Source organism: Eumetopias jubatus, unplaced genomic scaffold, assembly GCF_037043125.1.
Source record: "Eumetopias jubatus isolate StellerSeaLion01/CBP00866 unplaced genomic scaffold, mEumJub1_p1.0 scaffold_4, whole genome shotgun sequence".
In the NCBI taxonomy this organism is placed as follows: Eukaryota; Metazoa; Chordata; class Mammalia; order Carnivora; family Otariidae; genus Eumetopias; species Eumetopias jubatus.
This window is the reverse complement of record NW_028274810.1, coordinates 175,854,486-175,882,192: the sequence shown is the minus strand read 5'-3', so window position 1 is coordinate 175,882,192 and position 27,707 is coordinate 175,854,486. Positions and strand designations below refer to the sequence as shown.

At 38.8% G+C, this 27,707-nt stretch overlaps 1 protein-coding gene across 1 annotated transcript in view; it reads left to right on the top strand.

Annotated features, from left to right (window-relative positions):
* Positions 1–27,707, top strand: part of NKAIN3 (sodium/potassium transporting ATPase interacting 3) — a 267,112-nt gene that overhangs the window by 106,328 nt on the left and 133,077 nt on the right. The gene's annotated exons all lie outside the window — the stretch shown is intronic.

The window sequence follows — 27,707 nt, the reverse complement described above, 5'->3', positions numbered from 1 at the left end:
GGGAGCTTGGGGGACAGGGGTATTGTTCCATGACAGAGCTACTAAATTTAATTGCTTCTACCTTGCAAGCAGTACATACATTCATTACTTTAATTTATTAAAAATATATTACCTAAAACCGCAGTTAACTAAGTCTTACAGATGCTTAATTTCCTAATATCCACCATTTTTGGTCATCTTGTGCACAAGGTATGCTCTGAAGCAAATTCTCACTTTCCTTTTAACAATATCATTCTCTAATTTGGACCGTTTCAGCAAGATAATCACTAACTATAGGTTTTCACATCTACTCTTATAAATTCACAAAGTGAATTTTGTTGCATCTTGTTTTATCTTACTTTATTGTTTTTATTATTCAATGTTTATTTATTATGACTATAAAAATGGTCTTCAGAGAAGAGACATGTGGTAAAGCACAGATACTTTTAATTTCCTGAACTTTTTAAACTTTCCAGTTTCTGAAGAACTTCTTTGATTTTATTTTCGAGCATTTCTAAATGAGCTTTTTGTTTACAAAAAGTACCAAAAGATCGTTTCCCCTCTCAATTATTTTTCCTTTTCTACAAAATCTTCAGTTTTACTTTGTAGTTTCAATATTTCCTCTCTGCTTTCTGTGGAGATAAATGATAGTCTTTTCTGGAGCAAGAGAGCTGTCTTAGCCATTAGGGTGTTTGTTTCTTCCAACTACTTGCTTTTTTCTCTTGTTTGCCATGGTTTCTGTCCCCCATCTCAGGGGCTTTATTCAAATGTCTAATGATCCTTATTTTTAAAAGTTGGGAGAGGGATTTCTTCAAAACTTTCAACACACGCTGCGAGTGAGTCTTCTTGGCTGTCTCCTTCATATTAGCATGATAGATTTCATTTGACTCTCCAGCTGATCAGATATCCCAGAGAAGAGTCTTCTAGGCCACCTGGAAGGTACAGCTTAACTTCATCCTTGTACGGGTATCCACTTTTCTTAAAATTCTTCCTGATATTTTAATGAGGTCTGAAGAGGGAACTAAAGTATATGTATTTGTTCAAACCACCATCTTGACCAAGGGTTCTCATTGATTTCTGTATAGTGTTAGCAGTTAGAGCATAACTCGCAAAAGTAGGGATGAATTAAGTAATTGTTGAGTGAATAGATGATGAATGGAAGGAATCTAAGAAGTTAAACAGTGATTATCCTTGCTACTCTTGTTTTAATGCTTTGTTTAGGAAAAGTTTTATTTTGAATTCAAAGTGAATGGGTCTGAAAGTTCTAAAGAACATATTGTATGGCTCATTTGTTGCTCAGAACAATGATTTGGTCAAATGGAATGAAAGACTCTAAGAATCATCCATTTTTCATTGAAAACAACTGGCACAATTCAGAGCCATGAAATACCTTTTTTATAGAAGTTAATAGCCCAGAAGATACATCACAGTTTTACATGGATAATGGATGTTCAAAAAGTTGTAATATGTAAATATGTCATTATGGAAAAATTCCTCCCTCCATTTATTTTTAACATGCTTATTAAACATATGATACTGTCCAGGGATTTTTCTTACAGTGCTTTATTATTGTTTAATTAAATTATCATTCAGAGTTCCAGCATTTAGTCTTCGTATTTCAAGGCACTGAGATAGTTAAATGATGGTCTGGCTTGTGGGATTCTGAAAGCCCTTTAGGGCATCGCCAGACCTAGTAATGGTTGAGTTCTGGGAAAGGAGAAGCTCTTCACAAACAAGACATCTCATGCAGAACACTTAGCAGACCCTCTCTTTCTGGAAACGTATGACCTATATTTTACGGAAATATTCTCAAATCATTTGTTGATAATTTTCTCCCCTCCATGTTCTGCATCCTGAATTTCTCCTGGGAGTTTGTATAACTCAGGCATTGGCTATCTTCTGGGATAGTCTGCCGACTTTCTTGATTTTCTCTATTTTCCATCTCTTTGTCCTTTCACTCTACTTTCAGGGAGATTTCTTAAAAGGTTGTCTTCCAGTCCTTCCATTGAATTTTCATGGTGCTATTATGTTTCTTGTGTCAAATACTCTTTTTTTAAAATTGAATGTTCTGCATTAACAGCATCCTAATTTTGGTTTGTACATGTTCCTAATCGTTTGTTGTTTTGTTTTGTTTTGTTTTTTAAGTATTTTTTCTCCCACATAATATGTTTCCTCAAAGTTGTTTTACTTTTTGGGATTGGTTACTCCCTGCCTGTTTGTTAGTTTGAGTCTTTATCTTTGAAAGTCTTTCCTCGGGTTTTTCTCATCCATGGCTTTCTGTGCATGATTGAAGGAGGGCTTTAATGCCTAACTGGCCACACTGAGCCCATCATGGGGCTTCTTAATTCTGAGCAACACTGTAAATTGACCTGTGTGGACCATTTGTTGGGGAATTCCAGGTATCAGTGTCTTTGTCTTTTCTGCTTTGGAATAGATAAATTCTTCAGGGAAGAACCTTCCAATTTGTATCTAGAGGGGAGGGATCTGGGAGCCAGAATCTTGAGAGCCAATAAGGGGCAGGGGCCAGGGGTCTTTGCATTCATTTGGTATGCCTCTGGTCCTTAATCCCATGTTGTTGGGATGTCATGGCATGGCATGGGGCATATGCCCTCAACTGTGTATAGCATTTGTTTGCTCATGAGCCTCTGTGTTCCCTTTCTAGGGAATCCATTTCCAGACTTTGGGGGAGGGAGGGGCACATAACAGTGAGGAGCAGAAGACGTCAGAGGTCTAACTAATTCTCAAACAGATTGGTCCCAGGCTGCCTGACTTCAGAACCACCCCCTTTGCCTCCTTTCTTGAAATAATGGATGCTTTTTATGGTTCTGCGAGTCTAACTTGAGTCTGTCTCTATCTTTCCTACTGCTATCGGTTCCTGCTCATCCATTGACTTCCACCTTTCAAAATTTTGTGCCCTTGCCTCATCTCATCTTTTCCCCATCCTTGTGGATTGTGTCTTTAAAATGTATCTCTTTACTATTGTTTTTTTCAAGATCTTATTTTATTTATTTGAGGTGGTGGGGAGAGGGAGAGAGAGAGAATCCTCAAGCAGACTCCCTGCTGATGCGGAGCCCAACTCGGGGTTCCATCCCAGGACCCTAAGATCATGACCTGAACTGAAGTTAGCCCCTTAACCAACTGAGCCATCCAGGCACTCCTTTACTATTGTTTTTGTAAGTGTGTTTTTAGTCCCCTATCTTAAAAAGAGACCAAGATAATATCATTTTTATTGTTGACTTTCTCATAGCATATACCAATGTCTTGCACATAGTAGACACTAAACTGGCATTTGTATACTTCAGACATTATCCAAAACATAATACTACAGCACTTTCACATACTAGAGATTGATATATTTGGCAAATTAATAAAACTAAATATCTCTGTTCCCCTATAATAATGCAATATATAAATAGCTCATAAGTTTAAAAAAAAAAAACCTGTGTTGGAAAAAGTTAAAAACATTGTGAATGGGCACTTTATTTACTCCTGTGTTCTTATCTGTTCAACAAATATTTATTAGAAAGCACAATGTCACTAATAATCACTGAGATTAATATTTGCATTTTGTTACATGTCTATTTTAAATTGGATATCATTCAATTACTAGGAATGTCCCCCAAATGAATTTTATGGGTTAAGATTTGTTAACTCCCAAACCAAGAACAGATTGAAGTGAACAGTTTTATGATTTGTATGTGTCACTAAGTATGACTTTGATATATAGAATCCCTCATTCTATTACTACATTTAATAATGCAAATGGAGTTTTAGTTTATTGCCTCTGTATAAAGCTTCATCAGTTTCTGAGAGGGCTAGAAAGTTAATTGTAATGTATTTGGAATCTTTTTAGAATCAGGTTTCTATTACTAATATGTCTTGCAATCAGAATTAAACCACTAGATTTTGATAGATCAAGGTTTCAGTTTATCCAGATAGTATAATATTTCCTTAGGGGTATAGTATTAGATATTTAATTTTTGTACTTGGATATTTGATCTATACAACTTTATGGATCAGCAAGCAATATAATTTTCCAGACACGTCTCCATTTTTCATTTTAGAAAGAGACCAATTGCTTATATAATAGCATGGCATTTCTTATGTAACAGCTTGTACAGGCTGTAATTGGTTTTCATTTATAAAATAAAGAGTATGAAGTTTGTATATTCAGACTGGTTTATTGAAGGAGTACATCTTTACACAAAAGATGACAGTATTATTTTTTAATGTACACGATTTTGTTAGGAAAAATAACGTGTTTTGATAGATTTAACACATAAAATACAAAGGACAACTTTTCTCCATTATAAGATGTTAGCATTGTTTTATCTTTTACATCATATGTACACTATTTTGATTAAAATAAAAAATTAATTGGAGAGAAAAATACCAAAAATCTGTTGGGCATCTTGCATATGTCAGATACTCTGCTAAACACCTTATACGAGCTTTTCATTGTATCTCATAACAGCCTTATAATTTATTGTTATTCATGTTTTACGGATTAGAAAAATGTCAAGGCTTAATAATAAAATGTAATAAAGTAATAATACTATTTAAAATCACTAATATTCACTACATGTTAGTGAATACAAACTCCACTTGGGGTACTGTTTAAAGTGCTTTATTATATCGTGTGATCCTCACTACACAGATGAAGTAGTCTTGTTATCATTCCTTTTTTTTTTTTTTTTTAGATTTTATGTATTTATTTGAGAGAGAGCACCAGAGTGTGGTGAGGGCCAGAGGGAGAAGCAGACTCCCCGCTGAGCAGGGAGCCCTATACCGAACTGGATCACAGGATCCTAGGATCATGGCCTGAGCCAAAGTCAGACACTTAATCGACTGAGCCACCCAGGGGCCCCTATCATTCCCTTTTTACAAACAAAAAAGGGAAAGGATGCTTTCCCTCAGAGGAAAAATATATCCGACCCAAAATCCCAAAGTCAAAACTCAGACACAAGTAGCTGCATCTGTAATTGGTGCTAAGGTAGGACTCTTGGATCATTTGGGAAAGTTTATGCCGGAAGTAACAGAAACTTGGACTCAAGTGCTGTAGACACGAAGGGCATTCAGCATCTTGCACGCCAAAGCCCACAAGTAGACCAAGCTTCAAGGCTGGTTGACGCAGTAATGTCATCTAGGACCCAGGTTATTACCATGTCTCTGTTTTGCCACGTCAGGCCACCTTCCAAAATCAGGTCTGCCCCTTAATGGCTATCAATTAAAGCAAGTTATTTAAACGATCTGAAAATAAACCCAAGTATATTCAAATGTATCTGAGAATGACAAGGTTGCAGTGTTAGTTGAGGACGGGAAGCAGTCCAGGCTTCCTAACCCGGCGTCTGTTTGCTCGTCTACAAGGTCCGCTGTGTGACAGCACCTACTCCCGCGGTTGTTGCAAGGATTAAGTCGGTTACAATACGTAAAGTGCTGAGAACTTTGGCTGGCACATTGTTAAGTGCTACCTATATGTTAGCTGTTACTGTCGTTGCTGGTTTTTCCTGTTATGCTTTATGACAATGTCCAGAAAAAGAAATGATGGTGCTCTCTTGGATATGCAGAAAATTCTTAGTCCTTGTAACTGATTTTCTCCCACATCGCCCCCGGGAGGGGGATTTCAAGCCCTTTCCTGAAAGAGTCACCTGACAGGATAACGGGTTCACCCTTAGCCCAACAGCCAGGACACTGCACTGTGGAGGGTAGAGTCAACTCCCCTGAGGCACGGGGCCGTGCAGTAACAGGTAGGAGGGAAGGGGTCTCAGCAACCTCTCACATCTCCTGTGAATACCATATGGAAGCTGTTAGCCTTGGTGCACCAAACAACTTGACATAAGGCGCAAGGGAATAAGCAAGTAGCAGGTCAGCACCTGAGGGTGCCTCCCTCCTCTGTCGTGTAACTGCTGTTTGGTTGAAACACTGATTCCTAATTCAACAATCAGGACTAGGTCACCGAGGGTTGACTGACCTTGGACATCCTCTTCCTCCCTTCCTGAGACCCTCCGGAAGCTGCAGTCAGCCAGCCAATGACCTTCCCAGTAAGAGATCCCTCCCACAGTCCTCTTCTGGTCAAAGATACACAGGAGCCTGCCCTTCCCTGCCAGGCTCTTCAAGCAAATGAGAATAATAATACACTAGCCTCCTGACTTCAGAGAATGGTTTTAAGAAGCAAATGCGATAGGACGTGAAGATGCTCTGTAAATCTGTAAGATGCAGCGGTAAAGGATGGGGGTTAATTTACCCCTACAGGACTTCTGATCCATCTGCTAGGGCAATAGATTAGTCCTTTTCTGATAATGGATTAATGTACAACATTAGAAGCTATGTGGCTCATTAACCCATGACACTAGAATCTTAGTTATAAAAGTGAGCAACTTTATAGAACACATATTAGTGAGAACATTAACAAAATGATCAGGATTTAATGTTTCCTAATGGGCCATTATATCCTTTTCATTCTTGAAGAGGGTTAAAAAATACATGAATCTGTGGCATAGAGATTAATATCATTCTAAAGAGCTAGCATCAGAACACTAATAGACACATGGGGAGCTGCTCCCTTTGGCCTGGAGACTGGAATTCCCTGGGAGAAAAAAAAAAACTAGAGAATAGGAACTATTAGGAATCATCTCTAGAAGCCTGACCAAACTTACCTAGAAATTAACCTGCTGCTGATGGTGTATCTGATACCCAAAATTAGTAAGAAGGCTATATCCACATTTAAATTATCAGAGCTTCACTCTACTTTAAAAAGTTGCTAATAGCAAAAGTACATTTCAGGAGGTAGTACTGAATTTTACTACAAATGGAGGTTTGACTTTGGCTAAAAATAATTCCACACCCAGAATATGAAATGTGAAGAGACCACAATTCAGTAGGTCATAGCATTATGACCATTGTCAAGTAGTCATACTTATCTATAGAAAGAATACTCATTTTCTAGCTAAAGTATTTTATTATATTTTCAACCTACTTCACTGAGTAATTTTCCTGGAAGCATTAGACTATTCACTATAACACACTAACTTCTCAAATTTGAAAAGTGATTTTTTGGCATGCCTTCACTTTACTCTTTGCTTCATCAATTAGTGATTTCTGCCTATCTGATTGACATCATAATACAAGTCTTTAAAAAAAAGTTGTGTGTTTTATTATATGTTATATGCTTTATTGTAATTAAAGTTGTATCTTTATGATACCAAATAATGACAACCATTATCCAGCTAATTTGATCAAGTGCTAATTTTGAATTCTAAATTAGTCAAGTTAATTTTTAAAGTGTCCAATATTTATATACGCAGATTAAAAGTCTTATTATTTCATTTTGTTACTTTCTTACAAATATGTGTTTTTTTATGAATACTGAAAATAGGCTTTGTAAATAAAATTTCAGAACTTTTGATTTTACTAGACAAACAATAATCTACCCTCCAAAATCTTTGTGATTTTGAATCAGATGGCAAAAAAATTAAAGGTATAACAATGAAGTTTGTAACTTTTTCAAAGCATGACTTTTTCTCAATGATTGCTTAGGATCCTTAACATATAATTATGGGTTTTCTTGGTTAGTATGACATACCACTTATAAGACAATCTGAGCAAAAAAGGCAGTGGTAAATGGATCATTTCTTGTTATAAACTTGTGGAGCTGTAAAACTGTACACATTTTATAACTAAGTAATTCCCTAGTACTTTAATCCTGGGGCCACACGTAAGCGACCCCAGGTTAATGGACTAAACTGAGAAAATACACTCAAACCAATTATTTGTTGCTAAGTTTTTTAAAAGACATTTTAATGCATCTTGTTTAATTCATGGAGCATTTTTCCTTAATGCATTAAACCAATTTACCTGTGTAAACATAGTGTTGTTTACAGGAATATTGTTCCTTTTAACAATGCGGTTGAAAAGACTCTATTGTGGCAAAACCCTTTTTCAAAGAAGCTTAGCAAAACACAGGCGGGAGTGGTCAGCTCTCAATTCCAGGACTGATTCTTCTCATTAGTCATTGAAGGCAAATTTTTCATATCTACTCTTCATCATTTTCTTTCTTCGCTATTTTTGTTTGTATAGTCCTTCCTCACCCTAAGATAAATATTTGTGTTTGTTTTCTCTAAGGCTTTTATAGTTTATATTTTATGTTTAACTCTTTAATGCATAGGAAATTGGCCACTTGATTTTAAGGTGTGCATCTTATTTATTTTATTTAAGAACCAATAATTCATCAATGAACATTTATTATATACCCAATGTATGTTTAGCCCTGTGTTAGGTACTGTGTGTATAAAAATAAATCCATGTCAGCTCTTGAGAAACATAAAATCAGCAGGCAAAACAACCAAAAAAAGATAAACATATTACAGTGGGAAAGGACCAAAGAGCAAGATGGAGACACATAGCTATGGCAATTGTGGCAGTTTTTCCATTGACTAGGGATCTGCTTCTTGGTGCAGCTAGGATGCTGAGTTCATGGGGTACTCTCATTACAAAGCCGGACTCCCTTTAGCGGAAAAGAATAAGTGTACTCTTGGCTATGGACTGGCAATGTCCAAAGCTGGACAAAAACAGTAGAGAAATGTCATTGGGAAGGCCCTGGGGCTGCCATTCCCATCTCAGAAGACCAGAAAGACCACAACATTACGATTGCTTTTCAGGTAAATATTAGGCATAGGATGGTTGGTCCTCAGAATTTCTACAATGCTGTGTTTAACCCATGTGTAATATGGAAACAGATTACAGAAGCTATCTGAATTTGAGTGTAGTAGTCATGGTTTTGAGTAAAACAAATAACCAAAGACTACTACGAATCATTAAATAGATACACAAATTCTCAATGGGATTATTTATTATCTTGTAATTTAAATTCTGTCTTTTGTTAATTTTATCTAATGCATGGCTCTGACCTGTTGATTCCAAGTTTATTGAAGATCCCCATAAAATTCTCTTTTCTCCTGGGCCCAACCAGTTGATCTTTCTCCGACAATGGCAGCCATTTCTTGCCTCTCCTCTTTTCATTCTAGTCCGTTTTCCACGCACTATTCCCCAGAGCCAAAATGGCCCACTCCATCAACTTACCTGGCTTCCTACTGCAAATCAGTCCCCTCTGGTGAATGGCTGGAAGAGAAGCTACTGTTTAGATTCTGCATAAAGTGGAGAAGAGGAAAGAAGTTGTTCTTCCCCATGTTACCATGCCCACTACGAAAGGTAGCTGCTGGGACGCCTGGGTGGCTCAGTTGATTAAGCATCCGGCTCTTGATTTCGGCTCAGATCATGATCTCAGGGTCGTGAGACTGAGCCCCACATCAGGCTTCATGCTCAGGGGTCTTCTTCAGGATTCTCTCTCTCCCTCTGCCCCTCCCAACCCTCTCTCTCAAATAAATAAATAAATCTTTAAAAAAAAAAAAAAGGAAAGAAAAGGTGGCTGCTCTCTTTTCAGCAACCTTTTATTTAACTGCACTTCCTCTGAGTTATGTGATACTGGCCCATCCTTACCTAAAATGCCTCTGGTATGTATTATGCATCTGCCTTCCCTTCTTCGTGGCTCTTTACCGAGGGCCACATAATAGCTCCTACTGGTCTCTGACATAACGTGACATCATGGAGAGAGGGTTGTTGGGATGACGGTTTCTGTCCTTTCAGCATTTATTTTGCACATGCTCACTAATTCCAATGCCCTTCTTCATGGGCTGGTCTGCCGGGGGTAATAGATACCTTATCAGAGTCACATCTAGAAGGTGCAAATTTTAATGTGTAACGTTCCCCAAACAGAGGCAAATGTACCAGCTAACATAATTCTTTGCTGAAGAGTGCCTCAATTTTAGATATAAGGGAACTACCTGGGCTTTTAAGTTGAAATTGAAATTTTACGTAACTTGCCTAAAGTTTTACAGGCTACCCGGCACATGGCCTGAAATTAGACAATGTTAAACACATCAGTGAAAATTAAACACCTGAAGGATAGAGAGAGAATGCAAGTGTCCTTTCTATTTCAGTTCTCTGATTAAAGGTTTAAAAAAAAAAAAAAAAGTCAGCCAATAGCCTGCTACCCAAATGGAGATTTTGTTTTCTTTTTCTTACCGGTGAGGCAGATTAGAATGCAGGCAAACTGCCTTTCCAGACTCACTGACGAGGTCCGTGGTGCAAATGCTGCTTTCAATACTACAGCTTCTTTCTCCACCAAACACGGCCCTTAGAAACAGTGCCCTTCACTGAGGAAACAGACTTTTAAAGGAATGACAGTTGTGACAGTAGAAAGCTCTGTTTGATCTGTTTCTGGAAAGCCTCCAAACTAACTCTTAAAGAGCTAGACTTCCTCAAAAACCATACATCTAAATCCCAGACTCTGAGGAAAAGAGTTGGACCCTTGGTGGATGATTGGTTTCAGTGATGGTGTGGGCATATTCAGATTACTGATTGAACCAGCCTCAGTGATGGTGTGGGCATATTCAGATTACTGATTGAACCAGCCTCCACTTCTCCAAACCTTGGCCTTTCCGTGTGCACAGAGTTCCTGATGCACAATCCTGATCCTCAAATAACAAAGAAGATGCCATCAGGCCTTACCATTGGTCGACAAGATACTCGAGGCATCGTTCTTACAGGAAAAATATAGCAGACTGTGTGAGCCACATAATGGCTGCATAAATGTCTATGAATTAAAATAGTTCTAAATAACTTTGTTGTGCAATATAATACAATTAATATAGACGAGACGTTTTAGATTAGAAAGTGTTAATTAAGAAAGTATGATTTTTTTTTGCCATATGATGGGTAGGGAACAATGATTGTAAAGTCTTTCTGTTAAAGAGCTGAGCAAGGGAAAATTTATGCATTCATTCTCAGAGAAAATCTTGTGACCTAATAAGATTTTTAAATTTATACTGATCCCTAAGTATAGTGAAATTACTGTGTTTGTGGGAGAAAACCTACACTGTTTGACAGCTCTTTGTGTTTAGACAGAAGGGAAATAGGGCAAGCATAGACAGACACTTATGGCCTCATACTCTTACTCCTTCAGTCATTGCAAAAGGTCAAGCCACAGCAACGACCCAGCATTCCTGAAGATTCTACCTGGCAAGATCCCCCCTCCCCCGGTGGAAATAACCCCAACTGATGGTAGGAGGATTGTTTGGTGGGTGCAGGCAGAATTGTGAAGGAGAGGAGTTTTCCAACTTGGGACAATAGTGTGTGTAGCCATCTAAGTAGGTAGAGAAAATGTAGCTAAGTATACTTTCAGACAAGTTGGATGTTTTGATATAAAAGTAGCTGCTGTCTGTAAAGAAAAACAAAAATGTGTACTTCTCCCCATGATTAGCAAATTGAAAAGAATGAAATATTCTGTGGAAAACTTCAAATTCACCTTTAACGAAGGAGAGCTAAAAGTGATTTTTACTTCATTTAGGGTAATTAAAATTATTGGGCTTAATCATTGCTAGTAAGAATTCACTTTCTAATATGAATTAATTAATGTTTTAGAAGCACCCTGAACTCCTTAGAACTTAGCACAGAGACGTCCATGACTCAGCCATGGGGTAAAAAAAAAAAAAAAAAAGGAAATGATCTTAAATAGCATTATTCCCAAAAGAACTAAATAGTAATAAAACTCAATAATGTCCATTATTTAGGTAGCCACTGGACTTTATACACTTGTGGAATATCTAGCTGGTAATAACCTAATCCTGTTTAGATGAAGGGCATAGAATTGTTGTTGGCATGAGGCATGTCCAAACTTGGTGTGATGACATGTAGTCATATCAGAGGATCTAGGGAGACATGAAGGGAAACAACGTTTTCAAACAAAAATAGCTACAAATGGGCAGAGGTGGGCTTTTAGTCTCAGTTCAGCCCCTCCCCACAGTACAGTACATAACACTCCCACACACATATACACACCAGTATTTGTATGGAACTCTAAATGAGGAGTCAAGCAATAAGAATGGGTTAACAAACATCCCTCTGCTACAGTGAATATCCACCCAGAGCTGTATTTAAGTCACTGTCTCCGAAACTTCCTTCTCCCAAGAGGCTGCCTCTTGCAAGCATCCAACACGGTTACTGTGCAACTTGAGATTGATGGTGATAGATAAGAACCTGCCACAGAGGTTTTTACCACATCCAAGTTTGCAATTAGAATCAGACCTCTTTCCAGCCTTCACAATTATTTCAGCCACGGAAGCAATTAAGAAAAATAGTCTTCTTTTGTAGAGGGTTTTAAACCACACCAGCCGCCACATTCATGGTCAGAAATACCAATATTGTTCTATTTATCCAGATACCTTTCAAAAAGGGAACAACTAGAAGGACTACAAGACTTTTCCTTCTATTTATCAAAAAGAATTCTATCGCATTAAAACAAATACCTATTCTTTTTTCCTCAGATGAGGAATTTTTCCTACCACAATTGAAAAATAAGTAAGGGTATTCTTTTCAGGTGGTAAACTTTGCAAGAAAAGAGAAAGAAAAAGAAAGAAAGAGAAAGAAAGAAAAAACAGATTGAAAAGAAAATTTTCTATTGTACAAATGAAGTAAAATGGGTGCATACATGTGTATGCATGCATGAATTATGAATACACCACACTATAAATATAACACATTAGTGACAGCATGAAGCACAAAGGTAGCACATTTTTATGGTCTCAAAATCCTGATTAGCATAAAAGGCATAACATTGTAATCAAATAATTATTGATTAACACAAAGACAGAGAAGCCAGATGTGTTGAATGAGCTTAGTAATTAACTAAGTAAACTACAGGTGTTTAAAATTCATAGATTACAAATGCAAGGTATACTTATTTTTAAAAAATCATCTGTTAGCAAATTTTAGTGTAGTCAGGTGCAGCAATTACATACCACAAATGTCAATATCTGTAAATGTATATTATAATTAATATTTGAAATGTTTTCAGTGCTTAAGTCCTTTGAAGCTTTTGGAGGGCTGTTTTTACAGGGACATCCCTTGTTCTTCCCAATGGACCTGATGCACATCGAAAGTAGACAAACCAATATACAAAAATATACAGCTAATAAACAGACAATTAAAAATTAAATACAACTAAGTTTAGGGGAGCTTGACATTTAAAAGGAAAACGAAAGTTCTTTTGCAAATTGCAGATTCCTTGATAACTTCTCACTGTATTTCCCCCACTCCCATTCAAGGTGGCCCTGTAGTAAAAAGTGGTTTCATTTACATAATTTCTTCTAATGGGACTAATGTTTTCTTCAGTCATTATTAGGAAACTGCAAGTTTTTGTCTGATTCCTTCTAATAGCATCAAATGGCACACACAAACTAATTTAAGGAAGTAAGTTAAATCTTTGGCCATGGTTCTTTTTTTTTTTTAAAGATTTTATTTATTCATTTGAGAGAGACAGAGAGAGGGAGAGAGTGTACAAGCAGGGGGAGGGGCAGAGAGAGAGGGAAAAGCAGACTCCCTGCTGAGCAGGGAGCCCGACGTGGGGCTTGATTCCAGGAGCCCAAGATCACGACTTGAGCTGAAGGCAGACATTTAACTGACTGAGCCACCCAGGTGCCCGCGCCAGGTTCTTTTCCTCCTACCTTTTGCACAGTGTCTCAATTATTTTAATTACACATGGGAAAGATTGCTGATCCTCAGCACACTTACCTTTCTTAAGAAATGCATTTGAGAGGTGCCTGGGCATCCGACTCTTGATTTCGGCTCAGGTCACGATCATAGGGTCTTGAGATCAAGCCCTGTATTGCGCTCCATGCTCAGCAGGGAGTCTGCTTGAGATTCTTTCCTCTGCCTCTCCCCCGACTTGCGCACACGCACTCTAGCACTCTCTCTCTCCCTCTCAAATAAACAAATAAATCTTTAAAAAAGAAAGAAACGCATTTGATAAGACTCATGTCAATTCCAAAATGAACGAAACAGGGGAGTATAAATTTGAAAAACCCTGCAACTCCAACTTTCTTGTATAGAAAAAAAGGTTGTGAAGCTTTAGAAAAAATTGTGTGGTTTTTCCAACACCATGTAATTTCCAGCTTTAGAGACAACCCCCCCTCCCCTGCCTTCCTATCCATGCTCCCTATTCCAATCTCCATCACCACGGCTCAGACCTGTCTTTCTTAGGACCTCAGAGAAATGGAATCATATGGTATATGCTCTATTGAGCCTGATGTCCTTCACTCAATATCATGTCTGTGAGATTTGACTATGTCCTTGTGTGTGTCATTCTTTTTTGTTGTTGTGCAGCTTCCCGCATATGAACATACCACATTTATTTATCTCTTTACTGTTGATGGACATTTGGGGCGCCTGCAGACTTTGGCTATGAAAAGATGCTAAGATTCTTGTACAGGTCTTTGGTGGGTGTATGCATTCATCTCTCCTGGCTACAGACTCAGGAGTGGGAACACTAGGTCATAAGACATAACATATCTAGCTTCAGTGGGAATATGGAACTATCCAAAGTGGCCGCACAAATTTACACTCCACTAGCAACATAAGAGGCACTTTGATGGATGTGCAGTTGCTTTCTGTTTTGTTTTGTTTTGTTTTTTAAGTTTTCTCAATTCTCAACTAAAATTGTGACTCAAAAACTTAGTAACTAGGTTTGTTCATTCTTTCGATTAAAAATATATATATTGAGCTATTAGTGTAAGGTTGGCATGGGAAAACAGTGCTGATTACAGTTGGTTTATAACCTTGTATGTGAGTCAGAAAATTGATTATAAAAAAAGAATGAGTCTTCGCTCCCCAAAGAAAGACATAAAAGTAGGTGGCAGAACTGGGCACTTGGGAGCACATAGAAGAGTTAAATTGCCCAGACTCTCCAGGGGCCAGGATGACTTTCCAGAAGACATGAGATCTCTGCTGAAACCTAAAAATACATGGGAGCTGTCCAGGTACCCAGGTTGGAGAAGGGCTGAGTGCAGGGACAGGAAAGCAGATGGAAGGTGAGAGTGAAAGACGATATTCCATGAAAAGCAAACAGGGTGCGTGAAGACCAACAGTTGAGACAGAACGGTTCAACTGGGGATTGGGAAGCAGGTCAGGATGGTGAGAGCCCGATTGTGAAGGGAAGGACAAGGAGTCTGTGGAAGTGATTAGAGGAGGGGAAGGTAAAGACCTCTCAAAATGTCCCAAGGAGTTAACCTTTTATCTTTGGGCAGTGGGAACCCCTTGAGGTGTTTTAAGCAACTATGACGTCAACATGATTGGGTTTAAAAAATATTATTCTGGCTGTAATAAAGAAAATAAATTAGAGGAAAATGAGAGATGCCAGGAGTTGTATTTAGAGGTCATTGCAGTTGGCCCAGAGAAACAATGGTTGGCCAGTCTATGATAGTGGCAACTGGAATGGAGAGAAATGGAAGGATATTTTTAAAATTTTATCCTCAAGCAGTATGTAATACCTAATAAAGAGTAATGAAATAGTCAACAAATACTGATGTTATCACCAATGAAATAAAGACAAAACTTTTCCAACACAGTTAAACCCTTCTTGTTTACTGTTCCCTGATCCCTTTTTTCACACTATATTCTGCATTTATTTGTTATTTGTTATATTTGTATATTTATTTCAAGTGTTACTACTATATATATGTGCATTCCTTATAAATACATAGTATTACTATGCAACTTTTTAAATTTACATAACTGAGGTCATACAGTATTTTTTATTATGTTATGTTAATCACCATACATCACATCATTAGTTTTTGATGTAGTGTTCCATGATTCATTGTTTGTGCATAACACCCAGTGCTCCACGCAGAACGTGCCCTCCTTAACACCCATCACCAGGCTAACCCATCCGCCTACCCTCCTCCCCTCTAGAACCCTCAGTTTGTTTTTCAGAGTCCATCGTCTCTCATGGTTCATCCCTCCCTCCGCTTTCCCCCCCTTCATTCTTCCCCTCCTGCTATCTTCTTCTTCTTCTTTTTTAAACATATAATGTATTATTTTTTTCAGAGGTACAGATCTGTGATTCAACAATCTTGCACAATTCACAGCGCTCACCGTAGCACATACCCTCCCCAATGTCTATCACCCAGCCACCCCATCCCTCCCACCCCCACCACTCCAGCAACCCTCAGTTTGTTTCCTGAGATTAAGATTTCCTCATATCAGTGAGGTCGGTATGATACATGTCTTTCTCTGATTGACTTATTTTGCTCAGCATAACACTGTCTGGTTCTATCCACATTGTTGCAAATGGCAAAATTTCATTCCTTTTGACGTCTGTATAATATTCCATTGTATGTATATACCACATCTTCTTTATCCATTCATCTGTCGATGGACATCTTGGCTTTTTCCACAGTTTGGCTATTGTGGACATTGCTGCTATACACATTGGGGTGCACATACCCCTTCGGATCCCTACATTTGTATCTTTGGGGTAAATACCCAGTAGTGCAATTGCTGGATCGTATGGTAGCTCTATTTTCAACTTTTTGAAGAACCTCCATACTGTTTTCCAGACTGGTTGCACCAGCTTGAATTCCCACCAACAATGTAGGAGGGTACCCCTTTCTCCACATCCCTGTCAACATCTGTCATTTCCTGACTTGTTAATTTTAGCCATTCTGACTGGTGTGAGGTGATATCTCATTGAGGTTTTGATTTGGATTTCCCTGATGCCGAGCGATGTTGAACACTTTTTCATGTGCCTGTTGGCCATTTGGATGTCTTCTTTGGAAAAATGTCTGTTCATGTCTTCTGCCCATTTCTTGATTGGATCATTTGTTCTTTGGGTGTTGAGTTTCATAAGTTCTTTATAGATTTTGGATACTAGCCCTTTATCTGATATGTCATTTGCAAATATCTTCTCCCATTCTGTCGGTTGTCTTTTGGTTTTGTTGACTGTTTCTTTTGCTGGGCAAAAGCTTTTTATCTTGATGAAGTCCCAATAGTTCATTTTTGCCCTTGCTTCCCTTGCCTTTGGCGATGTTTCTAGGAAGAAGTTGCTGCGGCTGAGGTGGAAAGGGTTGCTGCCTGTGTTCTCCTCTAGGATTTTGATGGACTCCTGTCTCACATTGAGGTCTTTCAACCATTTTGAGTCTATTTTTGTGTGTGGTGTAAGGAAATGGTCCAGTTTCATTCTTCTGCATGTGGCTGTCCAATTTTCCCAACACCATTTCTTGAAGAGACTGTCTTTTTTCCATTGGACATTCCTTCCTACATTGTCGGAGATTAGTTGACCATAGAGTTGAGGGTCCATTTCTGGGCTCTCCCCATTCTCTTCCATTGATCTATGTGTCTGTTTTTGTGCCAATACCATACTGTCTTGATGATGACAGCTTTGTAATAGAGCTGGAAGTCCGGAATTGTGATGCCACCAGCTTTGCTTTTTGTTTTCAACATTCCTCTGGCTCTTCGGGATCTCTTCTGGTTCCATACAAATTTTAGGATTATTTGTTCCATTTCTTTGAAAAAAGAGGATGGTATTTTGATGGGGATTGCATTGAATGTGTAGATTGCTCTAGGTAGCATTGACATCTTCACAATATTTGTTCTTCCAATCCATGAGCATGGAACATTTTTCCATTTCTTTGTGTCTTCCTCAATTTCTTTCACGAGTGTTTTATAGTTTTCTGAGTACAGATTCCTTGCTTCCTTGGTTAGATTTATTCCTAGGTATCTTATGGTTTTGGATGTAATTGTAAATGGGATCGACTCCTTCATTTCTCTTTCTTCTGTCTTGTTGTTGGTGTATAGGAATGCCACTGATTTCTGTGCATTGATTTTATAGCCTGCCACTTTACTGAATTCCTGCATGAGTTCTAGCTATTTTGGGGTGGAGTCTTTTGGGTTTTCCACATACAGTATCATATCATCTGCAAAGAGTGAGAGTTTGACTTCCTCTTTGCCAATTTGGATGCCTTTGATTTCTTTTTGTTGTCTGATTGCTGTGGCTAGGACTTCTAATACTATGTTGAATAGCAGTGGTGATAGTGGACATCCCTGCCGTGTTCTTGACCTTAGGGGGAAGGCTCTCAGTTTTTCCCCATTGAGAATGGTATTCGCTGTGGGTATTTCATAGATGGCTTTTATGATATTGAAGTATGTACCCTCTATCCCTGTACTCTGAAGAGTTTTGATCGAAAAAGGATGTTGTACTTTGTCGAATGCTTTTTCTGCAACTATTGAGAAGATCATATGGTTTTTGTTCTTTCTTTTATTAATGTATTGTATCACATTGATTGATTTGTGGATGTTGAACCAACCTTGCAGCCCAGGGATAAATCCCACTTGGTCATGGTGAATAATCCTTTTAATGTACTGTTGGATCCTATCGGCTAGTATTTTGGTGAGAATTTTTGCATCCATGTTCATCAGGGATATTGGTCTGTTATTCTCCTTTTTGATAGGGTCTTTGTCTGGTTTGGGGATCAAGGTAATGGTGGCCTCATAAAACGAGTTTGGAAGTTTTCCTTCCATTTCTATTTTTTGGAACAGTTTCAGAAGAATAGGTATTAATTCTTCTTTAAATGTTTGGTAGAATTCCCCTGGGAAGCCATCTGGCCCTGGGCTCTTGTTTGTTGGGAGATTTTTGATGACTGTTTCAATTTCCTTAGTGGTTATAGGTCTGTTCAGGTTTTCTATTTCTTCCTGGTTCAGTTTTGGTAGTTGATACATCTCTAGGAATGCATCCATTTCTTCCAGATTACCTAATTTGCTGGCATATAGTTGCTCATAATATGTTCTTAGAATTGTTTGTATTTCTTTGGTGTTGGTTGTGATCTCACCTCTTTCATTCATGATTTTGTTTTTTTGGGTCGTTTCTCTTTTCTTTTTGATAAGTCTGGCCAGGGGATTATAAATCTTGTTAATTCTTTCAACAACCAGCTACTAGTTTCGTTGATCTGTTCTACTGTTCTTTTGGTTTCTATTTTATTGATTTCTGCTCTGACCTTTATTATTTCTCCCCTCCTGTTCGGTTTATGCTTTATTTGCTGTTCTTTCTCCATCTCCTTTAGGTGTAGAGTTAGGTTGTGTATTTAAGACCTTTCTTGTTTCTTGAGAAAAGCTTGTATTGCTATATAGTTTCCTCTTAGGATTGCTTTTGCGGTATCCCAAAGATTTTGAACAGTTGTGTTTTCATTTTCATTTGTTTCCATGAATTTTTAAAATTCTTCTTTGATTTCCTACTTGACCCATTCATTCTTTAGTAGGATGCTCTTTAGCCTCCATGTATTTGAGTTCTTTCCAACTTTCCTCTTGTGATTGAGTTCTAATTTCAAAGCATTGTGGTCCAAAAATATGCAAGGAATGATCCCAATCTTTTGGTACCGTTTGAGCCCTGATTTGTGACCCAGGATGTGATCTATTCTGGAGAATGTTCCATGGGCACTAGAGAAGAATGTGTAGTCTGTTGCTTTGGGATGGAATGTTCTGAATATATCTGTGAAGTCCATTTGGTCCAGTGTGTCATTTAAAGTCTTTGTTTCCCTGTTGATCTTTTGCTTAGATGATCTGTCCATTTCAGTCAGGGGGTGTTAAAGTCCCCCACTATTATTGTATTGTTGTCAATGTGTTTCTTTCCTTTTGCTATTAATTGCCTTATATAATTGACTGCTTCCATGTTAGGGCCATAGATATTTACAATTGTTAGATCTTCTCGTTGGATAGACCCTTTAAGTGGGATGTAGTGTCCTTCCTCATCTCTTATTACAGTCTTTGGTTTAATACCTAATTTGTCTGATATAAGGATTGCCACCCAGCTTTCTTTTGGTGTCCATTAACATGGTAAATTTTTTTCCACCCCTTCACTTTCAATCTGGGGGTGTCTTTGGGTCTAAAATGAGTCTCTTGCAGACAGCATATCAATCGGTCTTGATTTTTAACCAATTTGATACCCTGTGTCTTTTGACTGGGGCATTTAGCTCATTACATTCAGGATAACTACTGAAAGATATGAATTTAGTGCCATTGTATTGCCTGTAAGGTGACTGTTACTGTATATTGTCTGTGTTCCTTTCTGGTCTATGTTGTTTTTAGGCTCTGTTTTGCTTAGAGGACCCCTTTCAATATTTCTTGTAGGGCTGGTTTCGTGTTTGCAAATTCCTTTAGTTTTTGTTTGTCCTGGAAGCTTTTTATCTCCCCTTCTATTTTCAATGACAGCCTAGCTGGATATAGTATTCTTGGCTTCATATTTTTCTCATTTAGTGCTCTGAATATATCATGGCAGTCTTTTCTGGCCTGCCAGGTCTCTGTGATTAGGTCTGTTGCCAATCTAATGTTTCTACCATTGTAGGTTACAGACCTCTTGTCCCGAGCTGCTTTCAGGATTTTCTCTTTGTCTCTGAGACTCATATGTTTTATTAGATGTTGGGGTGTTGACCTATTTTTATTGATTTTTGAGAGGGATTCTCTGTGCCTCCTGGATTTTGATGCCTGTTTCCTTCCCCACATTAGGGAAGTTCTCTGCTATAATTTGTTCCAATATACCTTCTGCCTCTCTCTCTCTTTCTTCTTCTTCTGGGACCCCAATTATTCTAATGTTGTTTTGTCTTATGGTATCGCTTATCTCTCGAATTCTGCCCTCATGATCCAGTAGTTGTTTATCTCTCTTTTTCTCAGCTTCCTTATTTTCCATCATTTGGTCTTCTATATCACTAATTCTCTCTTCTGCCTCATTTATCCTAGCAGTTAGAGTCTCCATTTTTTATTGGACCTCATTAATAGCCTTTTTGATTTCGACTTGGTTAGATCTTAGTTCTTTTATTTCTCCAGAAAGGGTTTCTCTAATAACTTCCATGCTTTTTTCAAGTCCAGCTAGTATCCTTAAAATCATCATTCTGAACTCTAGTTCTGACATCTTACTAATGTCCATATTGATTAGGTCCCTGGCAGTCGGTACTGCCTCTTGTTCTTTTTTTTGAGGTGATCTTTTCCATCTTGTCATTTTTTCCAGAGGAAAATAGATGAATGAGAGAACAAAATGCTTACAAGGTAACAACGTCCCCAGAAAATATACACCAAACAAATCAGAAAAGACCTGAAACTGGGGCAAAGAAAAATAAAGAAAAACAAAAAGATAAAAGCAAACAAAACAAAACATAAAACAGAATATGAGCAAAAATGATCAGGCTGGTGCATAGATCAGTGCCACACACTAGATTTTGGGCATATTTTGGTCTGTTAGAAGAAAGTGACTCCTAAAATTTTAAAGAAAAAAGAACTTATATATGTACAAAAATAAGGGTTAATACAATGAAGGGATAGAATGTGAATGTAAAGACGAAAATTATAAAAGATTTTATAAAAGGAATTGATAAGATAAAAAGTTGGTTGAAAAAAGAAAGCAGAGGATTAAAAAAAAAACGGAGAGAATGTGATCCTTCAGGAGACTAGAACAAAGCTATACACTAGAGATTTAGGGTATATTTTGATCTGTTAGAAGAAACTGTATCTCAAAATTTTAAAGAGAGAACAACATATATATATATATATATATATATATATATATATACCAAAAATAAGGGTAACTAGTATGAAGTGATAGAATATGACTCTAAAAATAAAAAATAAAAAATATTTTTTAAAAAGGGATTGATAAGATGTTGGTTGAAAAAGGGAAAAAGAAAAATTAAAAAAAAAGACAATTAAAAAAATTAACTTTGAAAGAGTAAAGGATCATGGGAAAAGAGCCATGAATTCTATATGCAGTATTCCCCTAGCTCTGGAGTTCTGCCATTCTCATTGATCGGTAACCTTGGTCTTGGCTGGCTGTTCTTGCTGATCTTCTGGGGGAGGGGCCTGTTGCTGTGCTTCCCAAATGTCTTTGCCTGAGGTGGAATTGCCCCACCCTTGCCAGTCTGGGCTAAGTAATCTGCTCGGATTTGCTTTCAGGAGCTTTTGTTCCCTGCAAGCTTTCTGTACAGCTTTGGAGGAGGAGAGTGAAAATGGTAGCCTCCCAATCTCTGCCCCGGAGGAGCCGAGAACTCGGCCCCACTCCTCAGTGCGCCCCCAGAGAAAAGCAGTCAGTCACTCCCATCTCCCCGGTCTCCGGCCGCACTCTGTACTCACCTGGCCTGTGACCGAGCATTTCTATCTCTGACACCCGACCCCGTGTGGAGTCTCCAAACCCAGCAGATCCCTGTGGTGTGCTCCCGCACTGCTTCTCCCTGGGGAAGAAGGGGAGTCTCCCCAGATCTGCCACTCATTGGGTCCCCGCTGGAGGAGCAGTGGCCCGACTGTGCCGCAGATCACAGTTTATGGCAACCCCGAGCTGAGAGCCCACTCCTCGGCTCCGTCTTTGCAGCCGGCTTCCCCGCACCAATACCTGGGAGCTCTGCCACACTCAGGCACCCCCGGTCTTCCTGTGACCCCGAGGGTCCTGAGACCACACTGTCCCGTGAGGATTCACCCCCGCTTAGCCACTGGAACGATGTCCCTTAGCAGAGAAGACTTCCAAATGATCTGATTTTGTGCTCCGCTGCTCTATCACTTGCTGGTAGCTGCTGACGGAGGTCCCCTCCCCCACCATCTATCCTCCCGAATATCACCTCGGATTCACTTCTCCACATGTCCTACCTTCCAGAAAGTGGTTGCTTTTCTGTTCAGAGAGTTGCTGCTATTCTTTCCTTCGATCTCTTGTTGAGTTCGTAGGTGTTCAGAATGGTTTGATCCCTATCCAGCTGAATTCCTGGGACCAGACAAAATCCAGGTCTCCTACTCCTCCGCCATCTTGCTCCACCCCCCCCACCCCCTGACTGCTCTTTTCTTTTAGTTTTTTTAATTTGAGTATAGTTGATACACAATGCTACATTAGTTTCAGGTGCACAACATAGTGGCAGGACAAATTTATACATTACCCTGTGCTCACCGCAAGTGTAGCTACCAGTTGTCACCATACAACACTATTACAATATCATTGACTGTGTTCCTTATGTTGTGTCTTTTATTCCTGTGACTTAATTCATTTCATAACTGGAAGCCTGTACCTCCCACCCCCCTTCACCCATTTTGCCCACCCACCGCCCCACTGTCTGAGAACCATCACTTTGTTCTCTGTATTTATAGGTGCAGACTGCTCTTTATATTCAGAACCAGTGGCATACACCTAAGTGATTATGACTTGTTCATGGATTGTACAAGGATTCTCTAAGAAATCAGCAGCAAATGACAAACGTTTCCTAATGGAAGCTTGAAAATCTCTGAACCTTTCTCGAAGGAAACTAACATATAATTGTTGATATTTTTGAACTGGTTCCAAATCTTTGTATGATGTGCTCTAAACACTTACACCTCACTACCAAGCACTGTGTTTATTCTCTGGATCCCCAGTACCCTCTGAAATGTTTAGTGCTTTGGTGAAAAAAAAATTAGAATATGAGAAAGTTGTTTTAACTTTACTAATTCATATTCTGAGATGAACAGGTATTTCAAAAGAAGTTTCAACCCACATGAATTCTGTTATATAAATATAAACCCAATGCTAACTCTTTAAAATTGAGCAAAATCTACTTTGTTAAACTTCCAGATGGGCTGGCTTATGATAAGAAGGAGTAAAAAGACAAAGAAAATAGATAACCATATAAAAGTGGATTCAATGACTCTTTGAGCCACAACTAAGGAAACAGAAAAAAAATTATTAGCAGTTGAGAATCCATTTCTAGAAGTAGAGAGCATTAGCTAAAGTTGAATTAGACACATACCAAAAAAAAAAAAAAGCAGATGATTAAAAGTACATAGAAGAATAAGACAGAGACTAGCTAGAAATTATATAGCAGTATACTATAAAAGAAGTGACTACTGAGCTGATTCCAGTACGGTGGGTACACTTAACTGTGAATGGGATGTAGGCAGGCATGTCCGCCTACACAGTTAATGAACAACATTTCAAAGAACTCTGGAAATTCCTTTTTTGTTTAATTCAAGTATTTGAAGAAAATGGGAACAAGTTTGGAATTCACACTAGACAGATGAAAGAACTTTTAAACATTTAATATTTGCTTAAGTAGATATTAGGGGAAAGCAGGTATTCTGCAATAATTTTCTTCTAAGTCATAACTCTGTGAATGTGAGCAGAGAGAGCTAACATGAGGTTCTCCATGCACTGACTCATGTTTTCCTTGCTCACCCTTGAAGCCAACACCTGTGCTCTCACTACCTTGACTCGCACACTTCATAAAAAAAAATACATCAAATTCTCTCTTCTCAGTCCCCTCCATTCCTTGGAGGGATTTTTCACTCCCAAAACTCTCCTGGTATTGCATTTTATTAAAAGCTCTCCCTGCCCAACCAGTCATCGAATTCAATGGTCCTTTATTTTTTTTACCAGGCTTTGAGTCTAGTCTAGTCTAGAAAGTCTCACCACTTTCCCTGATTCTCTCTTCGGTTGGCCTGGACATGCTCTCTCTCTCTCCAGGCTGTCCTCATGCCTCCCAAGCCCTCCTGCTTTGGTTTCATGTTTTTCTTCTCCATCCTTGCTTCTTCTTTGGTACTTTGGTAATCACTTACACTTGCATAAATACAAATATCATTGATTATATCTTTTAAATTCTAAAGAAAATGACAAAGATACCAGTTGCCAATTTTCTTAACCATGGTGTGCTTAAATCATCATGTAATATTCTAACTCCAAGAAGTGAAAGAGAAATGACATTTGAGTTATTGAAGTTATTTTAAAGATCCCTCTGTTGATCTACGGTTTAGCATTAACCCATGTATTTCAAAACTACAGGCTTTGATGTGGTAATAAAAAGCTTCAACAAACTAAGTATCTTCTGTATTTATTTATTTATTTATTTTTCTTTATAAAGAATGTTGTTATAGTTTTCTGTGCTGCATTTCCTCCGATGTGCCTCATCTAGGAAATTGAGTTATTGTGTGTGAAGGGTTTTTTTTGAAATGTTTGAAGTCTAGCTACTGAAGGGGATTGAAATCAGACACAAACTTGCAATACAATTTTATACCAAATCTAAGTTAGAAGTTTGAACTTTAAGTATAATTTGGTACTACCGACATTCTCTTTCAAATTTTAATACAGCCATTGCAAAAAAAGAGTACAGTTTATAAATATTTATAGTGCCAACAAATTAAGTGAGAACTACACAGAAGGATTTTATGAGTGTAACAAATATGTATCATGAGTTCATAAATTTACTTTTGTTTTATTTGTGTAATATAAATTTTAGTCCAAGGAATTTAAGAGTCCAGCAATAGAAAAGGCCACTGGGTAAGAATGCTTAAAGAGTAGAAATTGCTATGAGTTTTGAGATCATGCCAGTTCATCCTGAACCTAATGAATTCTATTAAAACGGGAAATAATAGTTTTTCGGTTGTGATTAGGACTAACTGTAAGAGATTAAATCTGATGGTCAGGAAAGGGAGCAGTCAGCGTGCAGTTTGCCTGCAGGTAAATTGCCTTGTGTTAAACTGAATTCACTAGCTAAAGCAATTATTTTTCTGTAATACTCTCCCTTCGGAGGGCACTGCAAATGATACATGTAACAAACCAAGAACCGAAAAAGAGAGAGAGAGAGAGAGAGAAAAGATGTAAAATATTTTATTATCAATAAAGTGCTGTAACTGTGAAGGTAACTGAATGATACGTGTAACAAATCAACAACCCCAAAAGGAAAAAAAGGATGTAAAATGTTTTAATAGCGATATAATCGGAGGCATACTTACAGTAGTAGTAGTTTTGTTACCAACCAGGGTCCTTGGGCTCTCCAAGCAAAAGAGGTTGACTAGAGACCACGCAGGAGTTCCAGGCAAGGCTTTTTTTTTTTTTTTTTTAAGATTTTATTTATTTATTTGACAGAGAGAGACACAGCAAGAGAAGGAACACAAGCAGGGGGAGTGGGAGAGGGAGAAGCAGGCTTCCCGCTTAGCAGGGAGCTGATGCGGGGTTCGATCCCAGGACCCTGGGATCATGACCTGAGCTGAAGGCAGACGCTTAATGACTGAACCACCCAGGCATCCCTGGGCAAGGCTTTTTATTGGGTCTTATGCCCCAGCACAAGGGAGACAGCAGAAAGGAAAGGGTCCTTCAGACTGGCTTTCAGAACAAGTGCCCGCAAACTTTTTAAAGGAACTGAGACAGGAAAGGACTGACATTCAAGCATGTAGAGATGGGAATTTCTTGGCACCTGAGCACTTGCAGGTCATGCTTCTTCACGTGTCATGTGTCTAATTAGCATGTTAAATCTCCAGCCCTGGGCTTGATTTTTAGCATTATAAGAGGGAGGGGAAAGTAAGTGAAAGGTCAATGCTGGGGTCCACCTTGGCACAGACTGGTGTGGTTCGGTCTTCACTAGTCTTTACAGTGGAGTCCCTCCTTCGGTGAGCATCCTGCTTCCTCATTCCTGCAAGATATGGTCCTCAAGAGGTATAGAGTTTACGCTATGAAGGAATGCCGGATTTTGCGGTCAGGGTTGAGTGTACCTGAGTTCAGTCCCTGCTCTGTCTCAATTTGAGTTCCTTGAGTTGAGGAAAACCTAAAACTGCAGAGTAACTTTGCCTACTCACATGAATTGGACATATTTCTTGCCTCGTGATTCATGTTCAAATACAGCAGAGAATAACAGGGAGTCCTTGCTCAGTGAGGTCTCATACTGGTTGTTTTAAGCCCCCAACACATGTAAGTTCAAGGGCTTCCCATTTCACACCAGCTGCCCCTGTGTTTTCAGAGTTCCAGAATCAATTTCTGGCCCTTACAATTGCCCTATGCCATTGAGGTGGGGACTGTCTTCATCCCACTGAGGTAGGGATGAGTATCATTTGTGTTGTGCAATTATTGGGCAGTCCCTGGGCTTCTGAGCAAAGACCATCATGTCCCCTTGAACTAGGGGCTCTGGAGCTTGCTCATGGTGATGGCTGGGAAATCAACAAAAGCTGACCCCCTCCTGTTCCTGTGGCTTCCCTGCAGGTGCAGGGTCCTGGTCCTCTCCATCATCATACTTCCTCCTTCTGGCTCCACCAAGCAGCTGCAATTTTTAGGTTATTTGGGAGTCAAGAGCCTGGCTCTTTATCTATTCTTTTCAATCTATCGTTATGGCAAAAACAGTATGATCTTAGTTGTTCAAGGCTGACATTCCCCCAAAATACTAAAAGGCATCTTTTGAGGATTAAGCAGCTGGGCTGTTGTCTCTGCTAAGAGCTCAGAAAGCTTATTTTGATATGTAAATGTCAAAGATTGGCTTCTTTGTTCTTTCACTGGAGCTGTCAGTGGTATTTTCCGGAAACAATTGAGGAAGAAGGATCCAGCTCCCTTTAGGGTAGGAGGGATTGTAAGGGTTTGGGAGGGAGAACAGAGTAGGTAAAAGGATGGTACAACTCCATAGCTGGAAGTACAGACTGCATAGGATCAAGTTTTGGGTCTCTTATTAAATTAACAATTTATTTAATTTATTCATTGAATTGGGCAATCTATTTTACCTCTCTGTGACTCACTTTCCTTACCTGTGTTAGTTTCCATATGGGGGCTCTGTAACAAGATACTACAAACCTGAGGTCGTAAACAACGGGACCTTCATCGCACAGTTCTGGAAGCCAGAAGTCTGAAATCAGTTTCACTGGTCTGAAACCAAGGTGTTGACAGGGCCATGCTCCCTCTGGAGCTCTAGACGAGAATCCTTCCTTGTCTCTTCCACCTTTCCTGGGCTTATGGCCACATCACTCCACTCTCTGCCTGCATGGTCGCATTGCCTTCTCTTCTTCTTCCTTGTGTCTGTTATCCCTTGGAGTCCCTCTCATAAGGACACATGTGATTGCATCCAGGGCCCACTCAGATAATCCAAAGAAGG